Below are 14,503 nucleotides of genomic sequence, written 5' to 3'. Positions count from 1 at the left end.
TAAACTAAGTTCCTCCCAAAGTTAGTTCAGCCTATGCCCAGGAATGAACAAGGACAGCTTGGAGGTTAGAAGTCAGATGGAGTTGGTTAGGTCAGATCTCTTTCACTATCTCAGTTATAATTTTGTAACGGTGGTTTCACTGTTGTCTTCTATCTTCTTCATGGAGGACTTAGTGGTCAGAGGAAACTTGATGATAGCATAGTGGTCAAGCTTGTTTCTTTTGGGGGTGCTTTTCCGGGGATATTTGGTCAGCTTCCCAAGTGGCAGTGTCTTGAGCCGCCAGAAGGTGGGTGACGTGTGGATCTTCCTTTTTTTGTGTGTGTGGCTGTGGACACCTTTCAGCTCTACCTCTGAGCCTCAAAGCCTTTGCTTTCGCTTCAGCTTTAGGAGGGTCAGGAGCTTCCTTTTCGCCTTTGGTGCCATCTTCTGAAAAAATGAAAATAAAATTTTTAAAAAGGGCATCCAAATTTAGTTAAGTCCTATATCCATTGTTGACAGTGCAAAAGTGCAAGCTTCCTTTTCTCTATCCAGGAGCAGGAGCAGTACAGTCTTCACTTGAAGCCCAGTAGCCTAATTATTACAGGCTACGTGCCCTCTAAACCTGATTATAAGGCTCTCTTGGAGATTTGAGAAGCTGCTCAACATATTAATAAATTCCTTTTCAAGTTAAACTAGACACTGTGTGTTCTGTTGTTTGCACCTTTCAATACTGGCCACTTTTTATTGTAATAGTTTCAATCACCTGTCTTTGTCTCCTGAGAGATATGGGAGAGTGATAAGTGAAGCTAAAATGTATCTCTACACACTAAAGCCACTGAAGAAATTGGTATAAAGACAGAAATTAATAAATGGATATTCAATCTACTTCAAGAATGTCTTTGTTATGCCACTGACTATAGCCTCTTGGGCACTTCTAGAAGCAGAAAGATGGGTCTATGCTGCTTTATGATTATTAATGCTCCTCACTTTCTTTCTTTCTTTTTTTTCTATTGAGGTGGAGTTTTGCTCTTGTTGCTCCGGCTGGAGTGCAGTGACATGCTCGCAGCTCACTGTATTCTTCTGTGTCTAGAACACGAATTCTGCTTCTATACCTCATTACCGTAATGATGATGCACCACCCTCCCTCAAAATCCCTAATCACAGCCCATACTGGTTCTCAGATGAAAGGACTACTGTGTGTAAATCCCTCCTGATGTTAAGTGTGGTTTATATAAGGGACCTGAAAGAGGGCTGTTGAAGAGAGCTTTATAACTACCCTATGTTATAGGAAGATTAGGGGTAGACAAGAGGACAGGCAAGGGACTGGGAAGAAAGCAAGAGAAAATAACAAAACATATAGTTCAGATAACAGAAATAAGATTTACAGAAATTATTTTGGCCTAAGTAAAAAGAAGGAGAAAGAGATCCAGGGCAGGATCTTTAAGGATCTCACAGTCACTATTTCCCCTATTACCCTTATTATGACTTTGTATTAAATGTGTATGTGGGTGGGGATCCTTGCTGGTATTAGGACTTTATACTCAGTTTATTCAAGTTATACTACGAAGAAATTAATTTACAAAGGTTACAGAAGCAGAACTACATGAACAACTTCAATCGAATGAAATTTTACCTTGGTCCAAAATAGAAATGGCCAGTTTTATTATACATCTTTCTCTTGATCCCAGTTTTATATTTAGGATTAAAATGTATCTACAAAAGCACTTTAAAACAATTAAGATGATAGAGGGAATGGTTAGAAGTACACATGAAACTGCCTTTGCAAAATTATGACTGAGACAGTGAAAGAGATTTAACTTAACTGACTCCATCTCACTTTTAACCTCCAAGCTGTCCTTGTTCATTCCTGGGTGTAGACTGAACTAAGTTTGGGAGAAACTTAGTTTATAGTTTACCATTTAAACAAAGATGGTAGCAGCCCTTTCCCAAAGCAGATCTCCTTCTTGCCTGGGAACTAGATTGCCTTTGTAGGACCAACATTAGCCACAAGATTAGAAATCACGGTTTAGGAGTCATGCAGTTGGAGGCTACAAGATTCTGATCCTCCCTAGACTGCTCCTAAGATCAGTGCTTGACTATTTTGCAGACTCTGCACTTAATGGATCAGCTGGCACCACCCGGATTACCAAACTGGCTCATCTGGTCATGTGGCCCCTAACCAGGAACTGACTCAGCACAAGAAGACAGCTTCAACTTCCTATGATTTCATCTCTGACCAATCAGCACTCCTGGCTCACTGGCTTCCCCACCCACCAAGTTATCCTTAAAAACTCTGCTCCCGAATGCCCAGGAAGACTGATTTGAGTAACAATAAAACTCCTGTCTCCCGCACAGCCAGCTCTGCATGAATTACTCTTTCTCTATTGCAAATCCCCTGTCTTGAACTGGCTCTGTGTAGGCAGCCGGAAAGATGAACCCCCTGGGCGGTTACACACATGCTATGACTTGCATAATGGTTTCTCCTTCATAGATTTGTCATTGTTTCTGGTCTATCTTCTAAAATTTTCACCATCAGAAATTAAGACTTTTGAGAAAAACAAAAAACAAAACCAAAACTCCCAGGGAAGTTGGAGTAGTTCTGGGTCTGCCAAAGGCCACCATTAATCATCATTCCCTACTTTCCTTTCATACTTTCCAGTTTGGAATCTACTATAACATCCCTTGTTTCTCATTATGATTTTGATTTGTTACAACCCTGAGAAAGAGGTAGAGACTTAAATTATTATCAAAAATGTTTTAATGAAAAAGATGAAGCTCAAAGAGGTTAAGTGACTCGCTCAAGGTCACAGAGCAGTAAAAAAATCTCATCTCCCACATCAGAAACAGAGTAAGCCTGCTGTCCTTTCTAATACTAACACATCAACTGAGAGAAAAGAGAGCCCTGGGGAATTTTCTCTAATCACCCCACATTAGCTGCATAGCACAGATTGCTTTCTGCTTCTCAAATCCCATTGCACTTGCCATCTGCAAAATTCACTTGAGTTCTTCCTCATATTTTGCCTTGTCTTGCTTTTAAGTGTTTAGTAAGTTACTAGGTAAATGGTGTGTGTGTGTGTGTGTGTGTGTGTGTGTGCATGTGCGTGTGCGTGTGTGTGCACTCTCATAACCCCCTAATTATATAGTACAAGTATTAGAAACACAAATTAGACTTGTATTCTCACAAAATTTAGCACAGTATCATGCTTATGAAAAAATTAATTTGTATATTAATTTAATTAGATTAGAGAATAGCATGGAAAATACAGACATAGACCCTAAGAAGGTATAGAGAAAAGGACAATTTTAGTAGAAGTAGGCCAGGTACTTTCTTGCCTATTGAGTCAATCACTATTATTTTAACCATTCTTTTGCCAACACACTTGGCACACCTCGTTCTTCTTGTTGCACATGCCCACCTCAACCATAACCCTGGATCAACCTTAAAGTCAGCCTTCTTCTCTCCTTACGTTTGTTAGTCTAGACACAAGGTTACAAGCAAGACTGGGTGCGGTGGCTCACACCTGTAATCCCCGCACTTTGGGAGGCCAAGACAGGTGGATCACTTGAGATCAGGAGTTCGTGACCATCCTGACCAACATGGCGAAACCCCATCTCTATTAAAAATACAACAAATTAGCTGGGGATGGTGGTGGGCGCCTGTAATCCCAGCTACTTGGGAGGCTGAGGTGGGAGAATTGCTTTAACCCAGGAGGTGAGAGTTGCAGTGAGCCGCGATCATGCCACTGTACTCCAGCCTGGGCAACAAGAGTGAAAGTTGAAAGAAGGAAGGAAGGAAGGAAAGGAAGGAAAGGAAGGAAGTGAAAGAGAGAGAGAGAAAGAAAGAGAAAGAAGGGAAGAGTGAGAGAGGAAGGGAAAGAAAGAAAGAAGGGAGAGAGGGAGGGAGGGAGGGAGGGACAAGGTTACAAGCAAGCAAGCACACAAGCAAGAAGGAAGGAAGGAAGGAAGGAAGGAAGGAAGGAAGGAAGGAAGGAAGGAAGGAAGGAAGGAAGGAAGGAAGGAAGGAAAGAAGAGACAAGGTTACAAGCAATGGAACTTACACTTGCTTAAATAATAAAGCATATTTGAACTGGAAAGTCCAAAGGTAAAACTGGCTTCAAATGAAGCTTGATCTTGCAGCTCAAATGATGTAAAAGAAAGTTTCTTTCTGTCTTTTCACTCTGCTTTTTTCAGGCTTGGCTTCATTCTCAGGTCAAGCCCTGACTATCCTAAGAGGCCTGCTACCCAATCCTTTTGCTTTCATTTCCAGCAAGGAAAAGCAAAAATGTGACCCAGTATTCACAGTAAAAACCCTAAGTCATGTGCCCACCATTTTCCTGATTCCTTAGGCCAGGTAAATGGGATAAACTGATAAGCTTAAACTCGGTTCTGTGTCTCACATTAAAGCTGGAAATTGAATCAATTTCCCTAGAATCACATGGATCTTCAAATGGAAATTAGCTACTGGTAGCTACTGGTAAGGAGGAAATAGATATAATTAACACATGCCCTCCATTTTTATTTAGCTTGGCTGGTAGGTGTTAATAGAAGAAATCAAATAACTCTGTAGAATTCACCAATGAAACTTTATGATCTCCATTGTCTGCAGCATTATTACACTAATTACTCTTCCCTCACTCACTTTTCACTCCCTGCAAGGTATTTTTCCTCAGTTTATTAACTCGATCAAGCATTTCTCTTCATAAAGATGAAAAATAAAGGTCACTAAAACCAATGCCTTTTTTTTTTTTTTTTTTTTTTTTGAGACGGAGTCTTGCTCTGTTGTCCAGGCTAGAGTGCAGTGGCGTGATCTCAGCTCTCTGCAACCTCTGCTTCCCAGGTTTAAGTGATTCTCCTACCTCAGCCTCCTCAGTAGCTAGGATTACAGATGTGTGCCCCCATGCCCGGCTGATTTTTGTATTTTTAGTAGAGATGAGGTTTCACAATGTTGGCCGGGATGATCTCCAACTTTTGACCTCAGCTGATCCATCCGCCTCGGCCTCCCAAAATGCTGGGATTACAGGTATGAGCCACTGTGCCTGGTCACCAATGCCATTCAACTGCTATCCTGTTTACTTCACCTCACAGCCAAGCCCTTGCATTCTATATACAATGTAAACCATGTTAAAGTGAGACAAAAATAAGATCACTGTGCAACCCACAAAACATTGAACAACCTTCTCTCCCAGCTAATGTAAGTGACTGGTACTTCTTTACTAATCCTTCCTCTAGTCTCCCTTTTCTATAGATAAGATTTATTAAATACTAAATCATAGAATTGCCTTTACTTTTTGATAGTGAGTAGCTCTGTTTCCTCAGACTCTCCCCAAAATTATCCAATGGAAGGTCAAACCCTTTAAATAGGTTCTAACATCTTCTAACAGAAATGCCTCTCAGTTCCCCATGATAAGAGTTTTTCCCATTTACAACAGTAATAAAACCAACTTGTTCAACCAAAGGTGTATTCCCGATGGTCTTTGGCTAGAGGGCGTTTGCAGTCCTCACTGTATTTGTCGCAGTATCCATTTAAATCCATTGAAGTATCCTTCATTTCTCTTTGAATTATTCCAGCATCCTCCAAATGGTTTTCCCTGTCACCAGTCTTATTTTCTCCAATTGATTCCCAGACTCCTTGCTAAAGTGATCTTTTCAAAACTCAGATCTGATTATGTCACTCATCGCCCCCATATTCCTAAGAATAAGGTCCAGATACAATAACCTGGCCTGTGACATTCTCCTTGATCTAGTTTCTCAGCTACAGCAGTCTTAACAATCACCACCACCTCCCTAACTCCAGTTCCATGCACCAGCCTTGATGAACTTGCTTGCAGCCCTTCCAAAACATTTGTCTGAACTCTAGAATGTCCTTTGGACCTCTCCTGATGCCTAGAAATTTTCATCTAGCTAACTTTTACTTGTTCTTAAAGACTTAACCTCAAGCATTTCTCACTCAAGCATTGAGAAGCCTTCTAGAATATTCCCAGAAGTCACTAGTTTGTGTGTGATACTCACATTGCACTGTATTTACTTATTTGTTTTTGTTATGAGGTTATCAATTTCTTGAGGTCTAGAATTTTGTTATTCATCCCGATGTTCTCTGGCAGCGGACTCTACTCAAAGTTCTTCTCCTGCAATGTTTGAGAACATAAATTGTGATGTGAGACATTCTTCTGCTATTCCCGGAAATGGAAGTGGCGGTTGGGAGTTAGGATGCTTAGGGATTGAGGACTGCTTTGTGGGTGAAGCCCAGAAATAATAAATGTTTTGCAATATACCGGACAGCTCTGCACAAAGAATTATCTCACCCAAAATGCCAATAGTACATCCATTAAGAAACACCATAGGTTTTCAATAAGTGTTTGCTTAGGAATGAATGAATAAGTAAAATAAAGTAAAAATGAAAGAATACATTAATGAATAACCAAAAGAGGAAAAGCAGCCTGACCATTTACAGATGAAAGTGTACCCTAAGGATAGACACCGATGGGAAATTCATGCCTTGACAACTTAAAATTTTGTCTTGGTTATATTCTTAGCCTTTCCCCCTAGAGCTGTGAGTGCAAGGTGCAATCTGAATTGAAAGAACTAATTAAAGTGAGGTTGGGCGTTGTGGCTTACGCCTGTAATCCCAGCATTTGGAGAGACCAAGGTGGGCGAATCACTTGAGGTCAGGAGTTCGAGACCAGCCTGGCCAACATGGTGCAACTCTGTCTGTACTAAAAATACAAAAATTAGCTAGGCATGGTTGTAGACACCTGTAATCCCAGCTGCTCAGGAGGCTGAGGCATGAGAATCGCTTGAACCCAGTGTGTGGAGGTTGCAGTGAACTGAGATTGTACCACTGCACTCCAGCCTGATCAACAGAGCAAGACTCTGTCTGAAAACAAACAAACAACAGAACTAATTAAAGTGAAAAGACCACATGACAATATCTGGGGTGGAGGAAAAATCAGGCTATCTCACTGTGAGAGGGGAGGCATTTCTACAAGGCCTCTGAGACCATTTGGCCTATGACATCTACCTCACCATTTTTAAGACAAGACCTTCCAGTTGTGACTTGAATTTGATGTTCAGTCACTTAACCTAAGGCCCATTACTTGAAGTTTATTGTTGCTGCAAATTAAAATCCACAGGGAGCAGACAGGCACTATGGTTTTATTTGCCAGTGTAAGTACAGTGTGACTCACATCCTCCCTTCAGGGGGATCTTAGCTAGATAAAACTTTTCCAGGGCGCAACTTTTCCTGCAATAGCTTTGTTATTAAAGACATAGGCACTGAATCAAAAGCTAATTGAATCAAAACGGTGGACAATTTAATCTGGAATTTTAGACCCATTTAGTGCATAAATAATTGACATCGAGTGTCTTTCATGCAAGGATGCCAACTGTCTCTGGGTGCCACAGCAATCATTGCCAGTTTTAAAGACAGTGTTTTAAACCTCTTCAATCTGTTTCCACATCCAGCAACATAAATATTTCAATGTAATGCCAACCCATAAATATTAGCTGATGATCATGATCTAAACTGTATTTCAAAAAATAAGAGGCATCCATTAAAAGGGATTCAAAATATTTTACTGACACTTTTCAAGGAAATCTTTTTCTAAACTTCTAATTGCACTAGAGAAAATACCAGTAAAGTCTTCTTGTAAGGATGACCTTCATGAAGGACTTCTGTTCATCTTTATTAAATGTAGACCCAACACATCCCCAACCACAAGTGTTCTACTTCCTCATTTCCTATTTAAAAGAAAGGAAAAAAACTCACTTCCTTTTCTTTACCATTCTTTTGAGACCTATCAAACAGGTAAACTACTCCATACTGATCTATTAATAGCAACTAATGGCTAGTGAGGCACTGTAATTACCTTTTAGTGATGATGCATTAATTCACTAAATTCATTATTAAATCTAGTACTGGAAATGCTTGCAGGCACTCATAGTAGTTCAAGAGAGAGAGATTTGGAAACAGACCAGATCTAAAGCAAGTATTGCCTGGAGTTCTTCAATTTATATTAATGCTGTGGAATATGATTCTGTGAAAGGAAAATAAATTCTGGGACCCCACCCCCTTCTCCCCAAATCACTAAGCCAAAGGCAAAAGTCAAACTAGGAACTGCTTAGGGCAAACCTGCCTTCCATTCTATTCCTAAAGAAGACAGCTACTAAGAGAAAAAGGTACATACCTCTCTCACAAGAAATTTCCTTGTAGAGAAAGGACAGAGAGAACTGGGTCATCTCTCTGCTCACTGAGATAAGTGCGTATCTAATTGCCTCCATTGGAAAGGCTAATCAGAAACTCAAAAGAATGCAACCCTTTCTCTCTTTCCTACTTATGACCCGGAAGCCTCCTCCCCGCGTTGAGTTGTCCCGCCTTTCCACACAGAACCAAGGTACATCTTATATATATTAATTGATGTCTTGTGTCTCTCTAAAATGTATAAAATCAAGCTGTGCCCCGACCACATTGGGCACATGTCCTCAGAACTTCCTGAAGCTGTGTCATGGGCATATATTCTTAACTTTGGTAAAATAAGCTTCCTAAATTGACTGAGACCTGTTTCAAATAAAGATCGCTCCTCAGATCTTACTTTCCAGGAAGATGCTATCTCTACCTATAATAAGCAAAGCTGATTAAGACTAGTTGAATGCATATAAGAATTACATTAAATCCAATTAAACATATCTATTGAGCATATTATATATGTAGACACTCCGTTAGTTAATGCAGAGGATTCAAGAAAAGCAATTTAAAATCTAGTATGGAGAATAAGGTAGATACATAACTATAACTGATGGTAAAGTGAGACACTGTTATAAAAGAGACAACAGGATTGTGGAGCTACAAAAAGAGAGAGAGACTACAATCAGTTGAAAGGATCAGGGAAAGCTTCTTCTTCTTTTTTTTTTTTTTTTTTTTTTTTGAGACGGAGTTTCCCTCTTGTTGCCCAGGCTGGAGTGCAATGGTGTGACCTCGGCTCACTGCAACATCTACCTCCCTGGTTCAGGGATTCTCCTGCCTCAAACTCCCGAGTAGCTGGGATTAAGGCACCTGCCACCACACCTGGCTAATTGAAAGCTTCTAGTGGAGTTACTTGTGAAAGAACTGAGGGATAAATAGGAACATCTGAAGGGAATCTATTTTTTCCATGATTGCTAATGTAGAGAAAAATTATAAAAGACTATGAAATGCATCAAAAAGATTGCTGATGACTTCGATAGAAAATTAGGTGGTTTAGCTGGGGTCATTACACCTTTCATTGTCTCTGAGATATTTTACAACTCTGCAAATTGTAGAAAACGAATAGCAGTGCAAATAGCTTTTATTCACAAACATGCAAATTAATTTTGTCAGGTGGAAATACAACTGATTTCTTTACTTCTATTCCTGTAATAAGCAAGTTTTGTATTTATTTATTTATTTAATATAAACTCTCAAATAAGTGATTTTATTCCTGTCCATGATTGCAGACACTTACAAAAACATAACATCTGAGTTCACCTTAAGAGCTCAGCGGGGCAGGGTAGCTCATGCCTGTAGTCCCAGCTACTCGGGAGGTTGAGGCAGGAGAATCACTTGAACCCAGGAGGCACAGATTGCAGTGTGCCCAGATTGTCCCACTGCACTTCAGCCTGGGGTACAGCGAGACTCTGTCAAAAAAAGAAAGAAAGGAAGAAGAAAGAAGGAAAGAAAGAAAGAAAGAGAGAGAGAGAGAGGAAGAAAGAAAGAAAGAAAGAGAGAGAGAGAGAGAAAGAAAGAAAGAAAGAAAGAAAGAAAGAAAGAAAGAAAGAAAGAAAGAAAGAAAGAAAGAAAGAAAGAAAGAAAGAAAGAAAGAAAGGAAGGAGGGAAAAGAACTTGCATAAAACAGGGATATAGATAGCACAAAATAGTTCAGGGAGGATGCAGAAGCAACTTTTAGTAATTGAAATGTTAACGTGAATACAAGGATGGAATAAATATCCCTACTTATTTCTACCTAAGATGTTAGGTAATAATATTTTACAATGTCCTGAGGGTCAATGCATGTTTGTGCATATGTCCATGTAATACACATAGATACAGTACATTCTTATTCCCACACATATACATACAAACATAATTATTTGCAGTTCAGTTTAGGGCAACTTTAATATGCCACTTTGTACTTTTTCTTTTCTTTTCTTTTGGGGTCGGGGACAGAGTCTCACTCTGTCACCAAGGCTGGAGTGCAGTGGTGCGATCTTGGCTCACAGCAATCTCTGCCTTCCAGTTGAAGCGATTTTCATGCTTCAGCCTCCTGACTAGCCGGTACTAGACAGGATCTCACTTTTTTGCCCAGGCTGGTCCTGAACTCCTGGGCTCAAGTAATCCTCCCACCTCAGCCTTTCAAACTGCTGGGATTACAGAGGTGAACCACCAGGCCAGGCCACTTTGCACAGTTTTTCCAATTATGTTTGGACCTGCTTTCTTCACACAACAGGGGAGAGGGCTAGAAATCAAAAGGTTGGTTTGGTATGACTGAGAGTCCTTGTGTGTTTTTTTTAATTTTCATGTTACTTTATTTTTGTGAGATGGATTCTCGCTCTGTTGCCCAGGCTGGAATGCAGTGGTGCGATCTGTGCTCATTGCAACCTCTGCCTCCTGGGTTCAAGCGATTCTCCTGCCTCAGCCTCCCGAGTAGCTGGCATTACAGGCATGTGCCACAATGCCTGGCTAACTTTTATATTTTTAGTAGAGACGGGATTTTGCCATGTTTGCCAGGCTGGTATCAAACTCCTGACCTCAAGTGATTCACCCACCTTGGCCTCCCAAAGTGCTGGGATTACAGGTGTGAGCCACCGCACCCAGACTGATTCCTTTGTTTAAATATACGCTGTGGTGAATCATTTTCCTTTGTGGTAATTCTGTGATGGGCTGGCTCACTGTGGTTTACATGAGGGGACTTGGTAATGAATCACACACTCACTGTTATGAAAGGGAGTAACTCTCTGAAAAGGATTTAAAAAATTTTCCCAAATTTTGCCATCATCCCTGAGCCCAGTTGATTACTCAGGCTCATTTTATCAGAAGAATTTTTAGAAATACTGTCCATATTTCCTGAGCATAGAGGCCATTCATGTGATGTGACTCCATTCTTCCCAATCTATCCATGGGACCATCTGACCCCAGTCCCACTGGAAAATTAGGTCTGTTAGGTCTAGGACATACTGCATTCATTCATATTTCCAGAGTTGGTTAAATCTGCTAGACTAGACATGACGGGTGTTCCTGTGGACCTCACCTCCTGGAGAGCCCAGGAGATGTTGAGGAGTATGGTACTGAATTGGCATTTGTTGGGTTTGGCCAAGATCCGCCACCCTCCAGACCCATGTTCATTCTAGGCATTGCAGAGCCACCTAAAGCATTCACTGGGCATCTCATTTCTCCTTCATCATTCTGTACTGACAACCAAGGATCAGACTGTGGCCCTCCGGACACCATTTCTCTTGGAGGAATTGGCCCACCCATACTTAAATGTCCTTGTTGTCAAGTTGGATTCCACAGGGGAGTAATGGCTGACTTCCTAGGACACTTCTAAGTGCCTGTTTAGGTATCCTCAATGGGAACCTTGGACCTCCAGGGTACCGAGGTGACATAAAAGGATAATCATGGATGTTTTTTGTTTCATTTGAGCGTTCACATGTTTCCCTTGTCTCTGGAGCTGCAGAGCAGAGATCCCAAAATACACAACACCAGGAATGTAAAAATCCTGGTGGTTCTCCCAATGTGATTTTTTCCCCCATCTTATCTCTGATAAAAATGTTCGGGGTGATTTCTGAACTCCTACATGGAGCAGATATTCATACATGTAAAGTGCTAACTTCAACAAGGTGTGGCTGTCACATGGGTTAATGCTGCTGTTACTCTTACCTTTGCTGTACATGCTTGTGCTGAGAGTAACTCCCACTGTCATGCACCTGTTACCCCCTCATAGCCTCCCCAGAAACAGCCCTGTCCCCATGGCGACCCATGTAGCCACCTTCACTATTGGCTGCCCCACATCAACGCCTTTTGCATTTGTTTATACATTTGTTTCCTCATTGCTTATTATATATGAGATATTTTTAATTCTCCTATGAATCAATTGTAGCATGTTACTGCTTCCCTCATTAATTAAAAACTATATAAAATCTTTGACATGTGTGAATTTTATATATGTATAAAAGTTATGATTGTATCCTACTTTTAAAATTATTCTCTTTTCTTTCTTTTTTTTGAGACGGAGTCTTGCTCTGTCACCTAGGCTAGAGTGCAGTGGCGTGATCCTGGCTCACTGCAACCTCTGCCTCCCGGGTTCAAGTGATTCTCCTGCCTCAGCCTCCTGAGTAGCTAGGATTACAGGCGCCCACCACCGCACCTGGCTAATTTTTGTATTTTTAGTAGAGACGGGGTTTCACCATCTTGGCCAAGATTGTCTAGAGCTCCTGACCTTGTGAGCCACCCACCTAGGCCTCCCAAAGTGTTGGAATTACAGGTGTGAGCCACCGTGCCTAGCCAAAAATTATGTTTTAAGACTAACACATTTCATCTACATATAATTTTGAGTAACTCTTTATTAATATACCTTTTTCATTTTTCCCTTTCTTTGACCACTTTAATTATTTTGTTTTATTTTATTTTTTGAGATGGAGTCTTACTCTGTCACCCAGGCTGGAACGTAGTGGCACGATCTTGGCTCACCGCAACCTCCACCTCCCAGGTTCAAGTGATTCTCCTGCCCGAAACTCCCGAGTAGCTGGGATTACAGGCACCCGCCACAATGCCTGGCTAATTTTTGTATTTTTAGTAGAGACAAGGTTTCACCATGTTGGCCAGGCTGGTCTTGAGCCCCTGATCTCAGGTGATCCCCCAACCTTGGCCTCCCAAAGTACTGGGATTACAGGCATAAGCCACTGTGCCCAGCCTTATTTATTTTTTATTTTTTTAATTAATTTATTTTTTGAAATGCAGTCTGGCTCTGTGGGCCAGGCTGGAGTGCAGCGTCATGATCTGGGCTCACTGCAACCTCTGCCTCCTGGATTTAAGCAATTCTCCTGCCTCAGCCTCCTGAGTAGCTGGGATTATAGGCATACGCCACCAAGCCTGGCTAATTTTTATATTTTTATTAGAGAAGGAGTTTCACCATGTTGGTCAGGCTGGTCTTGAACTCCTGACCTTAGGTGATCCACCTGCCTCAGCCTCCTGAAGTGCTGGAATTACAGACATGAACCACTGAGCCCGTCCTCTTTGAACAGCTTAATACAGACCTAAAACTGTATATTGTATGTATGGAATTATGAAGGTAGAAGTAAAGGATGATATTAAGAATTTTTCTTGTAAAAATCTAGCACTCCTAGAATTTTTCCTACCTCATATGCAAACCAAGGATTACTGAAACAGAAGTTTTGAATCTGGAGGCTGTTCTGTAGTCCTTGGTTCTATATGAAAATAAAGCCTTTACTTGAAAAATACATATTAAATGTAGAATGTATAAATATTTTATATTTTCTTATTCTTTTCTTTTCTTTTCTTTTCTTTTCTTTTTGAGATGGAGTCTCACTCTGTTGCCCAGGCTGGAGTGCAGTGGCGCAATCTTGGCTTACTGCAACCTCTGCCTCCTGGGTTCAAGGGATTCTCTTCCTTCAGCCTCCTGAATAGATGGGATCACAGGTGCATGCCACCACGCTTGGCTAATTTTTGTATTTTTTGTAGAGATGGGGTTTCACCATGTTGGCCAGGCTGGTCTGGAACTCCTTTTTTCTTTTTCTTTTTCTTTTTTTCTTTTCTTTTCTTTTCTTTTCTTTTCTTTTCTTTTCTTTTCTTTCTTTCTTTCTTTCTTTCTTTCTTTCTTTCTTTCTTTCTTTTTTTTTTTGAGACAGAGTCTTGCTCTGTTGCACAAGCTGGAGTGCAGTGGCACAATCTCGGCTCACTGCAACTTCCACCTCCTGGGTTCAAGTGATTCTCTTTCCTCAGCCTCCCTAGTAGCTGGGATTACAGGCATATGCCACCATGCCTGGCTAATTTTTGTATTTTTAGTAGAGACAGAGTTTCATCATGTTGACCAGGCTGGTCTTAAACTTCTGACCTCAGGTGATCCACCCGCCTCGGCCTCCCAAAGTGCTGGGATTACAGATGTGAGCCACTGTGCCTGGCCATATTTTAAATTTTCTATAACTAAGTATTTTATATGTATAAATATCTTTATATGTAAATATAAAAAGATAAATATATGTATGTATAGATCTATCTGTATACTTCTCTGTTTATTTTTACATATCCCATTAGGGCATAAGTCTTAATTATCATTCAAATACCTCTTCCACTGTGCCAGGACCCTCACTGCTGAGGGTGGCCACATTCTGAGTAGAGAACATCTTTGATGTTTTAGTCTACAGTTGCAGCTGCTGCATTTTTCTTTGATGTCATGTGACCCATTTGTCACTGCTAGTCCTCTGCTGTTCTGCCATTGACACTACATAAGTTTATGGACTCTTCTGGTCCAGCTCCTATTCAAGCCTTTACATACAT

At 40.8% G+C, this 14,503-nt stretch overlaps 1 pseudogene; it reads right to left on the bottom strand.

Annotated features, from left to right (window-relative positions):
• Positions 1-205: 205 nt before the first annotated feature.
• On the bottom strand, positions 206-11,879 carry LOC102122027 (single-stranded DNA-binding protein 2-like; annotated as a pseudogene).
• Positions 11,880-14,503: the final 2,624 nt, after the last annotated feature.

Source organism: Macaca fascicularis, chromosome 4, assembly GCF_037993035.2.
Source record: "Macaca fascicularis isolate 582-1 chromosome 4, T2T-MFA8v1.1".
Classification (NCBI taxonomy): domain Eukaryota; kingdom Metazoa; phylum Chordata; class Mammalia; order Primates; family Cercopithecidae; genus Macaca; species Macaca fascicularis.
The sequence above is the reverse complement of the archived record's forward strand: the minus strand, read 5'-3'. Positions and strand labels throughout refer to the sequence as shown.